Genomic DNA, 11,190 nt, shown 5'->3' on the forward strand with positions numbered 1-11,190 from the left:
GTAGACATAATTGCTAGTAGCCATCGATAGCCTTATCCACCACTGAGCAATTTGTTTTGAGCCAATTCTAATTTTATTTTGGGGGGGGTGTTTATTTGTTTCAAGATAAGCCAAATAATTGAGATTCTGGTTCAGTTTCTATTCCTTGAAAACAGGCATTCTAAGCCAGTTTTGGGATTCAGGTTTGTTTCTTCCCAGCTCCAATAGTCTTTGTACCTGATCTTATGCCCTGTTTTTTTGGCACAGCTGTTCATGATTCATCTTGCAAAATTATTTTCTTACACTTAATTTTTGCAAAATATGTTAAAAACAATAAATCAGATGATTAGAAACTAAATGCGTTTAACCTGGTCGAAAAAAACCCCAAATCCTCTGATTAAAACCAAGAGTGTTCTTATTGAGTATGATGCCATTCCTGATATGATAACTGAATCCTAGAAAGTTAGGAAGCTGTAAAGAAACACAATATACAGATCACAGAATATTTATAAGTTGAATTAACATAGCTATGTCATATTTCTCCATTTAAATATTTATAAGTTATTCATTGTCTTCCCACAAAGACTGCTAAAGGAATAATATGAGTATACGTTCACTTAAACCTTTTCCAACTTCTTCCATCAGAATTTGTGGCTTAGTAAAGACGACATTCAACAAACCACTATTATTTCTTCTGCTGACTTCAACTGCTACAGTTTTGACTGCTCTCTGAAATGTGATTGTACAGTTTCCAAGAGAGAGTCCTCACATTCAGAAAAGGCATGTGGTACAATCCTTCTGGGGCTGTGCCACTTCAGAAAGGGAGGTGGGAGATAGCCTGACTCCTTCATGACAAAAAAAACCTCCTGCTTGTAGAAACCTGAGGTGTTAGGAAAAAGAGTTTTAGCCTTCTAGTGTGTAGACGGTTTTTATTTTTAATATGGAGGAGCATTCAGCCATATGATTAGGGGAAGAGATGAAGCGCAGTGGTAGACCATCTCTACCCTGCACATAGAAGGTCCAAGGTTCAATCCCCGACATCTCATGTTCCTATGATTCTTCCATGATCATTCTGAAGTTAGAAGAGATATACAACAATATATGTATCCTTTCTGAATACATGGTTAGCACTAACACCACCACTCAACCTATGAATATAAGCTGAAACCAGTAGTATAGTGGCAAATCCAGAAATACAGGATCCCTTCATGATAGTCATACCGTGCCCCCTCACTCGCTTGCTTTCCATCGTCATCGCCTCACTCCTCAGCCCTTTCTGCATGTGCCTTCTCCCATCACAACAGAAGTTCCTAGAAGCCAATCAGCATGGAAGGGGAGTGTGTTAGCTACTGAGAAGAATCTTCTCAGTGACTCTCTTATCTCCTTTCACTCTGATTGGTTTCAATCAGCAGGGAAGAACAAGGAAGTATGTTAGAAGATTCTTAGTGGCTAACACTTCAGTTTCATGCTGATTGGCTTGTAGGATTCTGGAGACATAGGGATCCTACTGGGACCTTGCTCCCCCAAAGGTAAGGGGTCTAAGACCCCCCAAGACCCTGTACTACTACATCCCTGGTTGAAACTGAACAGCATCAAGACAAACCAGGTTTGCTAGGTTCTGATGTTTCTTTAAAACTTCAACAAGACTATCTGCTGAGATGAAAGTTTATCCCGATGTCACCACAAGGCAAATCGACTTCCCAACGAGACTTCTTTTTCCACACTGAATGCTCCACCTCATGGAATACACATCACATAGACTTATAAAAGAGGGTGGGAAAAGTAAGATGAATTCAACCTACTCCTTGCAACAAAGTGGGCTCAGTATATGGATCATGTTATTCCACTGTTGTTTCCAGGTATAATTAAAAGTGCTCACCATGCCCTTTAAAGCCCTATATCACAGGTTGGCAACTTACAGCCCATGAAGCTCGCAAGCTCATTTTATGCAGCCCCCAAGATCTTCTGAAACTGTCCCATTCTTCCAACCCATCAGAATTCATTCCTTCCAGTTCATTTCCTTCTTATTTTTTCTGGCTTTTATTATTAATTATTGTTGTTGCTGTTGTTGTTTGTTTGTTTGTTTGTTTGTTTGTTTGTTTGTTTGTTTGTTTGTTTAGCAACAAATACATACCTAACAAGTACAAACCCAATAACCCACGCTGGTGATACCTGTGTATTTATGTTTGTTATTGCTGATTATGGTAAGTAGTGAGTGATGGGAGGGGGAAGTGAGTGAGATGGAAGTTAGTGAGTGCTGTGTGTGATTGGCTGAGAGAATGTGGGATAGCTGTTCGTATTAGGGTGCTTAACAGTTTGATGGTTAGATAGGGCTGAGTGTATGAAGAGATAGGGAACAGACATGTGGAGATAGGGTTCTGATTATGAGAAGACAGGCTGTGTTTATGAGTGGTAGGAGTTGAGGTGGATATAGAATAGGGCTTAGCATTAGATATAGCGAGGGACTGGGTTTATAAATAGACAGAGTAGTGTAGGATTAAGGACTTCTTATGTTGCTATATTCATCTACGGTATTAATAAACAACTGTTTGTTTTCATCATCCCATGCCTGATGTTCGGTTACTCTACAAAGGGAGTGCAACACAATACAACAGCAAAGACACAAACAGCCTCACATTCCTAAGGTGTATTTGGACCTAAAGTAAAGGTCCTGGTGGCAGAGAAACTAGTGGCGGTTAGAAGATATTGCCTGTTGGGAGTAAAGGCCTGGTAAAATCAGGATATTGCCTCTTAAAGAGAGCAGGGATGCCACACCCACCCAGACACAATAACATCTTATAAAAAAATAAAAAAAATATATGGATGCATATTCTTATAATAAAATAAATTATATGGATGCACATATAATTAGGGGGATATTTTTAAAAGCCAGGCAATGTATTTCCTGATTTTTAAAAGTATTTCCCCACACACACATTTAGTATTATTATTTCTTAAATTTATATCCTGCCCTTCCTCCCATTTCTATGTAGTTTCAGAAAAATTAGAATGTAAGAGTATTTTATTTGATAAAATAAATTGCTCTGTGCATGTACATAGAGAATACTGAAGTCAGAGGGAATGTCTTTCACTTGCTTTCCACAACTGAACCTTGCTGATCTGTTGGACTAAAAAAACAATCTTGTGTACACTTATTTGAGAATAACCCCATCAAATCCAGTGGGGATTATTTTTGAGTAGACCTGCATAGAAATTGTAATCTCAGGGAACCATGGTGAAAGTTGAAGCGGGGTGGCTGTTGTTCCAGATTAGTTAATCCATAACATTTCTGATTCTAGCTCTTATCATCTTCGGTTCTGATTCCAGCTCACTGCATGCGATCCGTAACAAATTGTGTGTATGTATTTAATAATAATAATAAATAATAATAAATTTTATTTTTCAGCCGCCTATCTGTCTGGGTTAGGGACACTCTAGGCGACGAACAACAAGAATAAAAACAATACATATAGATCAACATAATCAAAATTATAAGCTAAAAAACCATTCATTAATTCAGTTGTAACATAAATTAATCTGTCCCAATCTTGTAGGCCTGCCTGAACAGCCAGGTCTTCAAGGCTCGGCGATAGCTGGACAGGGAGGGAGCATGTCGGAGATCGAAAGGGAGAGAGTTCCAGAGGGTGGGGGCCACAACATAGAATGCCCTCTCTCTGGTCCGTACCAGCCTAGCTGTTCTCACCGGTGGGACCGAGAGAAGGTCTTGCGAGGCTGATCTCGTCAGGCGGCAGAATCGGTGATTCTGGAGGCGTTCTTTCAGATATACTGGGCCGAAACCGTATAGGGTTTTATTTATTTTTTTTACAATAATTTTTATTCAAATTTTCATAAAACATACAAAACAAAATCATAAAACATTCAAAGACAAAAAACAAAACAAAACAAAAATGATTAAACAAAAAAATAAAATGTTGACTTCCCATTTGTCGCAGATCAAATCAGTTGTAGGTCTACAATATATAACAATCCTGTCTCTTAAATTATATTATAAAATCACTTTCCTCCAGTAGTTATCTTAATTAATCATCAAATCTCATAAACATTACTTTATTCTTTCCACAAAAAGTCAAAGAGAGGTTTCAATTCTTTAAGAAATATATCTATCAAATTTTCTCCAAATAAACATGTCGATTAATGCATCTCGTTAATAATAATAATAATCTTATTGTCATAACCATAGTCCAAATAAACATATCGATTAATCCATCTCATCAAAATCTGTTAGGTCCAATAATTTCAATAGCCATTATTCCATTATCCATATTAATTCCATCTTCCATCTTCAATAGTCCTGTTAAGTCCAGTAATTTCAGTGTCCAATCTTCCATTATCAGTATTCCATAATAATCTTGCTGTCATAGCCATAGTCATATAATAAGAGTCTGATGGGAATTTCCTCTATCCCAAATATTTTCTTGCCATCAATTCTGAATAAGTTGCTGAAATATTGTTGTAAAATCATATCTGTGTTCTTCTTTTTTACAAAATGCACTGGCTCATCTCTTGAGAGTTTTTCCATTGTCACATGGCTGCAGTTAATTCCATAGATTTTCTCTATATCAAGCTCCATCACATCATTCCAGTCCAGAAGATTATCCAAGCCATTGATAACTTTATCTCTAATATCTTCATTAATTTCTTCAGAGATAATGTTAAATTCCAAACAGTAGATTTTATTTCTAATATCCATAAACTCCAGATCTTTTTCCAATTCCACATTTGTTCCAATCTCCAGGGCTTGTATCTTCCCTTTATTTTTTCTTTTCTCATCTCTGATCTCATTCTCCTCTCTCACAGGATCCCCTATTTCTTTAAGCTCCTGCGTCATTTTGCTCAGTTCAATTTTCAGCTCCTTACTGCCCTGTCGCAGGGTTTGTTTCGTTATCTCAATCTCATCCATTATTTTCTGAAACATAATTATTTCCAGATTCTCAGCCACTTTCTTGATTGCCATTTTTAAAACCACGAAAACAAAACAAAACAAAAATAAAGAAGAACCACTTCTTATTTCAGCAACAATTGGGTTAATATTCCAGGCTTGATGACATCACAGTATAAACAGAGCAGCCTGCCTTATCTCTCTATGTTCAAGAACACAAAACAAATTTAGTTCCCAGCATCAAAACAGTTAGTGGCGTCGTGAAGAAGCAGATTCGTCAAAATAAAATAGACCAAAAAGAGAATAGTCCCAAACAATATAATGTTCCTCAGAATAGAAATCCCTCTTCTGTTTATATCTTTAGAATGCACTTCCAGGACAGCTTTTTGCAATAGAAACAGAGATAAGCTGTTAATTTCGTGAATAACAGAGAAGAGTTATAGCTCACCCAGAAGTTCTTTAAAGCTGATTCATTTGACAAATCTCTTTTTGCTGCAACAATTTAAACCAAGTAAAAAAAATAATAGAAAGAAGGGTGCTTGCCTGTTAGTCCATTTTCTCTTTGAAGAAAAGATAAACGTATCGCATTAATCAGATAGAGCTTGTTCGGAAGTCCGTCCGGCATTGCTGGCTGGACCTTTTCTCATAAATTAATGAAATCCAGTCCTCCCAACAAAAACAGGCTTTTGAGAAATTTCTCCTGCCCGGGAGAAATTTCATCAGTCAAAAAAAAATGTTCTGACTGATTTATATCTGAATAAGCTTCTTTTGAGGCGGGAGCCCGTCTCAAAAGCAGGCACAAGAGAAGTCACCCTTCCCGGAAGTCAGAAACCATATTGGGTTTTAAAGGTCAACACCAACACCTTGAATTGGGCCTGGTAGACAACTGGTAGCCAGTGAAGATCTAATAACACTGGGGTGATATGATCCCAGTGACGGCTATGCGTAATCAAGCGTGTCGCCGCGTTCTGTACCAGCTGTAATTTCCGGACCGTTTTCAAGGGTAACCCCACGTAGAGCGCATTGCAGTAGTCTAAGCGAGAGGAGACCAGGGCATGTATCACCTGAGGGAGCAGGTGAACAGGAAGATAGGGACGCAGTCTCCGTATCAGATGTAATTGATACCAAGCTGCCCGGCTCACTGCTGTAATCTGAGCCTCCATGGACAGCTGGGAGTCAAGTATGACCCCAAGACTACGGACCTGGTCCTTCAGGGGTAAACTTACCCCATCAAGCATCAGGTCAGTAATTCCTAACTTCCTTTTATCTCCCACAAGTAATACCTCAGTCTTGTCGGGGTTCAGCTTCAGCCTATTCTCTCCCATCCATCCACTTACGGATTCTAGGCACTTGGACATGGTATTCACAGCCAACTCCGGTGAGGACTTAAAGGAGAGATAGAGCTGAGTGTCATCTGCGTACTGATGGCACTGCACCCAAAACTCCTGATGATTGCTCCCAGCGGTTTCACATAGATGTTGAATAGCATGTGAGAGAGGATAGAACCCTGTGGTACTCCACAATGAAGAGGCCAAGGGTCTGAAACCTCATCTCCCAATGCCACCCGTTGCTGCCTATCCGAGAGATAGGAACGGAACCACTGCAAGACAGTGCCTCCTATTCCTAATCCCTCTAGGCGGTTTAAAAGGATACCGTGGTCAACGGTATCGAAAGCCGCTGAGAGGTCCAGGAGGACAAGGAAGGTGTATTCACCCCTATCCAATGCCCTCCGCATATCATCTACCAGAGCGACCAAGGCTGTTTCCGTACCATGACCAGTCCTAAAACCCGATTGGTATGGATCTAAATAATCCGTTTCCTCCAAGTGTGTCTGTAATTACATTTATATACCCGCTTTTCTCCAAGGAGCTCAAAGTAGTGTACATAGCTCTCCCTCTCTTCATGTCATCCTCACAACAACCCTGAGAGACAGTGACTGGCCAGAGGTCACCCTGTGAGCTTCATGGCTGAGTGGGGATTTGAACCCTGGTATCCCAGGTCCTGGTCCAACATTCTAATCATTACACCACACTGGCTGTAGTCACCCCTTAGAGAATGTAGTCTTAACAGAAAAAAAAGGTTGCCCATTTCTGCCTTGTATGGTTTGGGTACTTAAAGAGATGCTTTCTCTTGCAAGAACCTGCCCATCTGTTGAGGTCTTCTAATCAGACCTTGCTTCAGGTGCAGTTGGTGGTGATCCAGAACAGAGCCTTTTCCAAAGTGTCATAGGTTATGGAATTATCTCCCCCTGAAGGTTTGTCTAGTCCTCATCAGAGCTTGGGAAAGTTACTTTTTTGAACTACAACTCCCATCAGCCCAATCCAGTGGCCATGGTGGCTGGGGCTGATGGGAGTTGTAGTTCAAAAAAGTAACTTTTCCAAGCTCTGGTCCTCATGCTGTACGCTTGGCTGTTAAAAGCATGCTGTGTTGGCAGACTTCAGAGCGTGTATCACTGTTGTTGCTCTTGTACCTTTTTCAATGGCCTGTTGTTTGATGGTACTGCTGGGTTGTTTTTATTATTGTATTTTAATTGTTTTATCTGTTAGCCGCCTTGCACTTTTGGGCAAAACTGCAGCCTAGAAAGTTTTCAATAAATAAAGCAAGCATTTCCTCCTTGCAACAAGACTAGCTGCATCTATGCATGTTACACCCGACAAAAATAGGAAGATAGAAAGAAGTGCAGCAGGAAATAACTAACCTTCTCCCGAGGCAAAGGCATATCTAGCCAGAGAGATCAGTCAAGTGTGGAAATATTGCAAGCATAACACTTGTGCTGAATTGAGACATAAATTCAGTATCATAATAGTTGTATGTAAATTATTAGAAAATAAGAGGACAAAGCTAAAGCTATCAGCTAGAAAATTACATTAGTACTGTAGCATACCATTTACTCAAGCATAAACTTTGTGAAAATCTATAAATCCCTTTGGTAATAAAGAGAGGAATTAAAATTCAGGCAAAATTAAATTCTGGAAGATTAATGCTCCCTTTTATATTTTGATGGCAACTATAAGCGTAATGTAATTTTGTGGATTTACGGCTTTAAAATGCAAGTTGATGCTTCACAACGGTACCATTTTAAGCTCTGAGCAGAAATGCATTTTTCACCTGAATGTCCCAACAGGTAAATTTTGCAACAGTAATGAAAAGACATTGAACTTCTTAACTGCCATGTAAAACAGTATGGGAACATATAATTTGTTTACTGTTCCTAGTTCTTGGAAATATGCCATAACAAGAACCAGTGTGGAATTGAATTGGACAAGGTTTTCTAAATAGGGACAAAAACCTAAGGTGTTATTCACAGCCATGCTAATAGGATGAATGAGTAGGATGTTGCTGTACTTAAGAACATAAGAAGAGCCTACTCAACTAGGTCAGTTCAACATCCTGTTCTCAGCCAGTTGCCTATCAGGAGCCTGGAAGTAGGACCTGAGCACAATGGCATGGTCCCTTCCTACAGTTTCCAGCAACTAGTCTTCTGAACCATACTGCTTCTGACATTGGAGGGAGAACACAGCCATCATGGTTAGTAGCCATTGATAGTGTTATCTTCCATGAATGTGTCTAATCCACTCTTAAAGTCATCCAAGTTGGTGGCCATCACTGCCTCTTGTGGGATATGCTAGCCATGTAATAATTATCAAGATCAGTAGATTTCAACTTTTTCAGCTTTAACATCAACCTGCAACATAAGAAGCACGTTTAACTTTTCCACATACAGTAGGGTGGCCAGATGCAAAAGAGGACTGGGACCCTGCATCTTTAGTAGCTTATATAGAAGGGGGAAATCCAGCAGAGCACATCTGACCATCCTACCGTACATGATCTTCACTACTTCCCCTCTCTCTTTTATTTCCTTTTCTTTCATTCTTTTCCTGTTCAGTGCTTTTGAGCTCTCTGCTTCCTCCATCTTTCCATCTTCTCTATCTACAAAAAAATCATAACCAAACAAAAATAAAATGATATTGCTGCTGGTGTAACTCATCTTAATCCCTTTTCACTAGCTGAAGACTAGTACTTCAGAGCAATAGTTTATAAACTGTGTTCCTAGGAACGCTAATATTCCTTAGAAGCTTATTCTGGTTCCACAAAGAGAAGCTCAGTAGTGGCAGACAATGGAAGCTCAGTTTGCCCACAACCACTGAGTGTTCACTACAGTGTATAGTTGCACTTTGTCGGGGATGTTCTAGGCACATTCTGAAATGTGAGATGATGCGTTACTAAGAAGTTCAGTTCAACTGGAACTCTGAACGTCCTAAAACTATGTGTTCATTTTGGCTTTGTTCTGAGCAAAGAGCATGGTGCTTATGCAAACAATCTTAGGGAGCTCAAGCTGAATATAAATTAAGCTTAATTCCAGTATCATTTATTTAGAGAAAGCCCCAGTGGTTCTACTGAAAATCCTTTCCAGACTGCCTGTTGTATAGGTGAATGGCCTCCATTAATGGGATAATGGAAGTATAAGCCTAAACAGTTCTTGGTATCTCTGTCATACTAGTGCAAGTAGATCATATAAAATTTACTAAAGGGCATTATCTACAAAGCACCTTTTCCTGATAACTGGATTTCCTAAATTTACATTATTTATTTATCACATTTATATCCTGTTCTTCCTCCCAGAAGGAGCCCAGGGCAACAAACAAAACACTAAAAACACTCTTAAAACATGTTAAAAGACTTTAAAATATATTAAAACAACGTATTTAGAAACATTAAACAAAACATTGTTAAAAACACCTTTTAAAAAAAGAAATAGCTATAAAAACATCTCAAAAAGCAATTCCAACATAGATGCATACTGAGATAAGGTCTCTACTTAAAAGGCTTGGTGAAAGAGGAAGGTCTTCAGTAGGCGCTGAAAAGATAACAGAGATGGTGCCTGTCTAATATTTAAGGGGAGGGGATTCCAAAGTGTAGGTATCACTACACTAAAGGTCTGCTTCCTATGTTGTTTGGATGGTATCTGCAGGAGACTCATCTGCAGAGTGCAGTGATCGACTGGATATAAAAGGGGTAAGACAATCTTTCAGATGTCCTGTCCCAAGCTGCATAGGGCTTTGTAGCTTTGTGGCCTGGCAGCTAATGGGCAGCCAGTGCAATTCTTTCAGCAGCAGGGTGACATGTTGGTGATACCCTGCCCCAGTGAGCAGCTTCCGGACCAACCTCAAGGGCAGCCCCACATTACAGTAAACCAGCTTGGAGATTACCAGTGCATGAACAACGGTGATCAGGCTATCCGGGTCCAGAAATGGCTGCAGCTGTTTTACTAGCCAAAGCTGATAAAGGCACTCCTAGCCACTGAAGTCACCTGGGCCTCTAGCAACAAAGATGGATCCAGAAGCACCCCCAGAATACTGACCTGCACTTTCAGAGGGAGTACGACCCCTTCTAAAGCAGGCAACCAACCATCTAAACCCGGGAACCACGAGCCTACAGCACCTCCATCTTGCTAGGATTCAGACTCAATTTATTGGCCCTCATCCAGCCCACCATTAAGTCTGGACACTGATCCAATGCTTGCACAGCATCTCCTGATTCAGATGTTACAGAGAAAGAGCTGGGTATCATCAGTGTACTGCTGACACCTCACCCCAAATTCCTGGATGACCACTCCTAAGAGCTTCATATAGATGTTAAACAGCATTGGGGATGAGATGGTACCCTGTAGCACCCCACAGCACAACAACCAGAGGGCTGAAAGACAATTGCCCAATGCTATTATCTGAAAACAACCCTGGAGATAGGATCAGAACCACTGTAAAACAGTGCCTCCAGTACCCATCTCACCAAGTTGGCTGAGAAGAATTCCATAGTCAATGATATCAAAAGCCACCAAGAGATCAAGTATGTATAACAGGGTCGCATTCCCCCTCTCTTTCTCTCGATTAAGATCATCCATCAGGGCGACCATGGCTGATTCACTCCCATAACCAAGCCTGAACCCAGACTGGAATGGGTCAAGATAACCTGTTTTATCCAAGAGTACTTGCAATTGCTGCGCCACAACCCTCTCAATCACCTTCCCTAAAAAGGGGGTATTTGTGACCAGGCGGTAGTGGTTACAAACCAAAGGGTCCAGGGTAGGCTACAGCTGGTGCAAAATGCGGCAGCGTGACTGCTCACTGGGGCAGGATACTGCCAACATGTCACCCCACTGCTGAAAGAATTGGTACTGGCTGCCCAATAGCTGCTGGGCTAAGTTCAGTGGTCTGCTTTTGGTGTACAAAGCCATATACAGCTTGGGACAAAGATACCTGAAAGATCATCTTACCCCTTATATATGAAGTCCATCGCTGTGCTCTGCAGGT

Source organism: Rhineura floridana, chromosome 2 (genome assembly GCF_030035675.1).
Source record: "Rhineura floridana isolate rRhiFlo1 chromosome 2, rRhiFlo1.hap2, whole genome shotgun sequence".
Classification (NCBI taxonomy): Eukaryota; Metazoa; Chordata; class Lepidosauria; order Squamata; family Rhineuridae; genus Rhineura; species Rhineura floridana.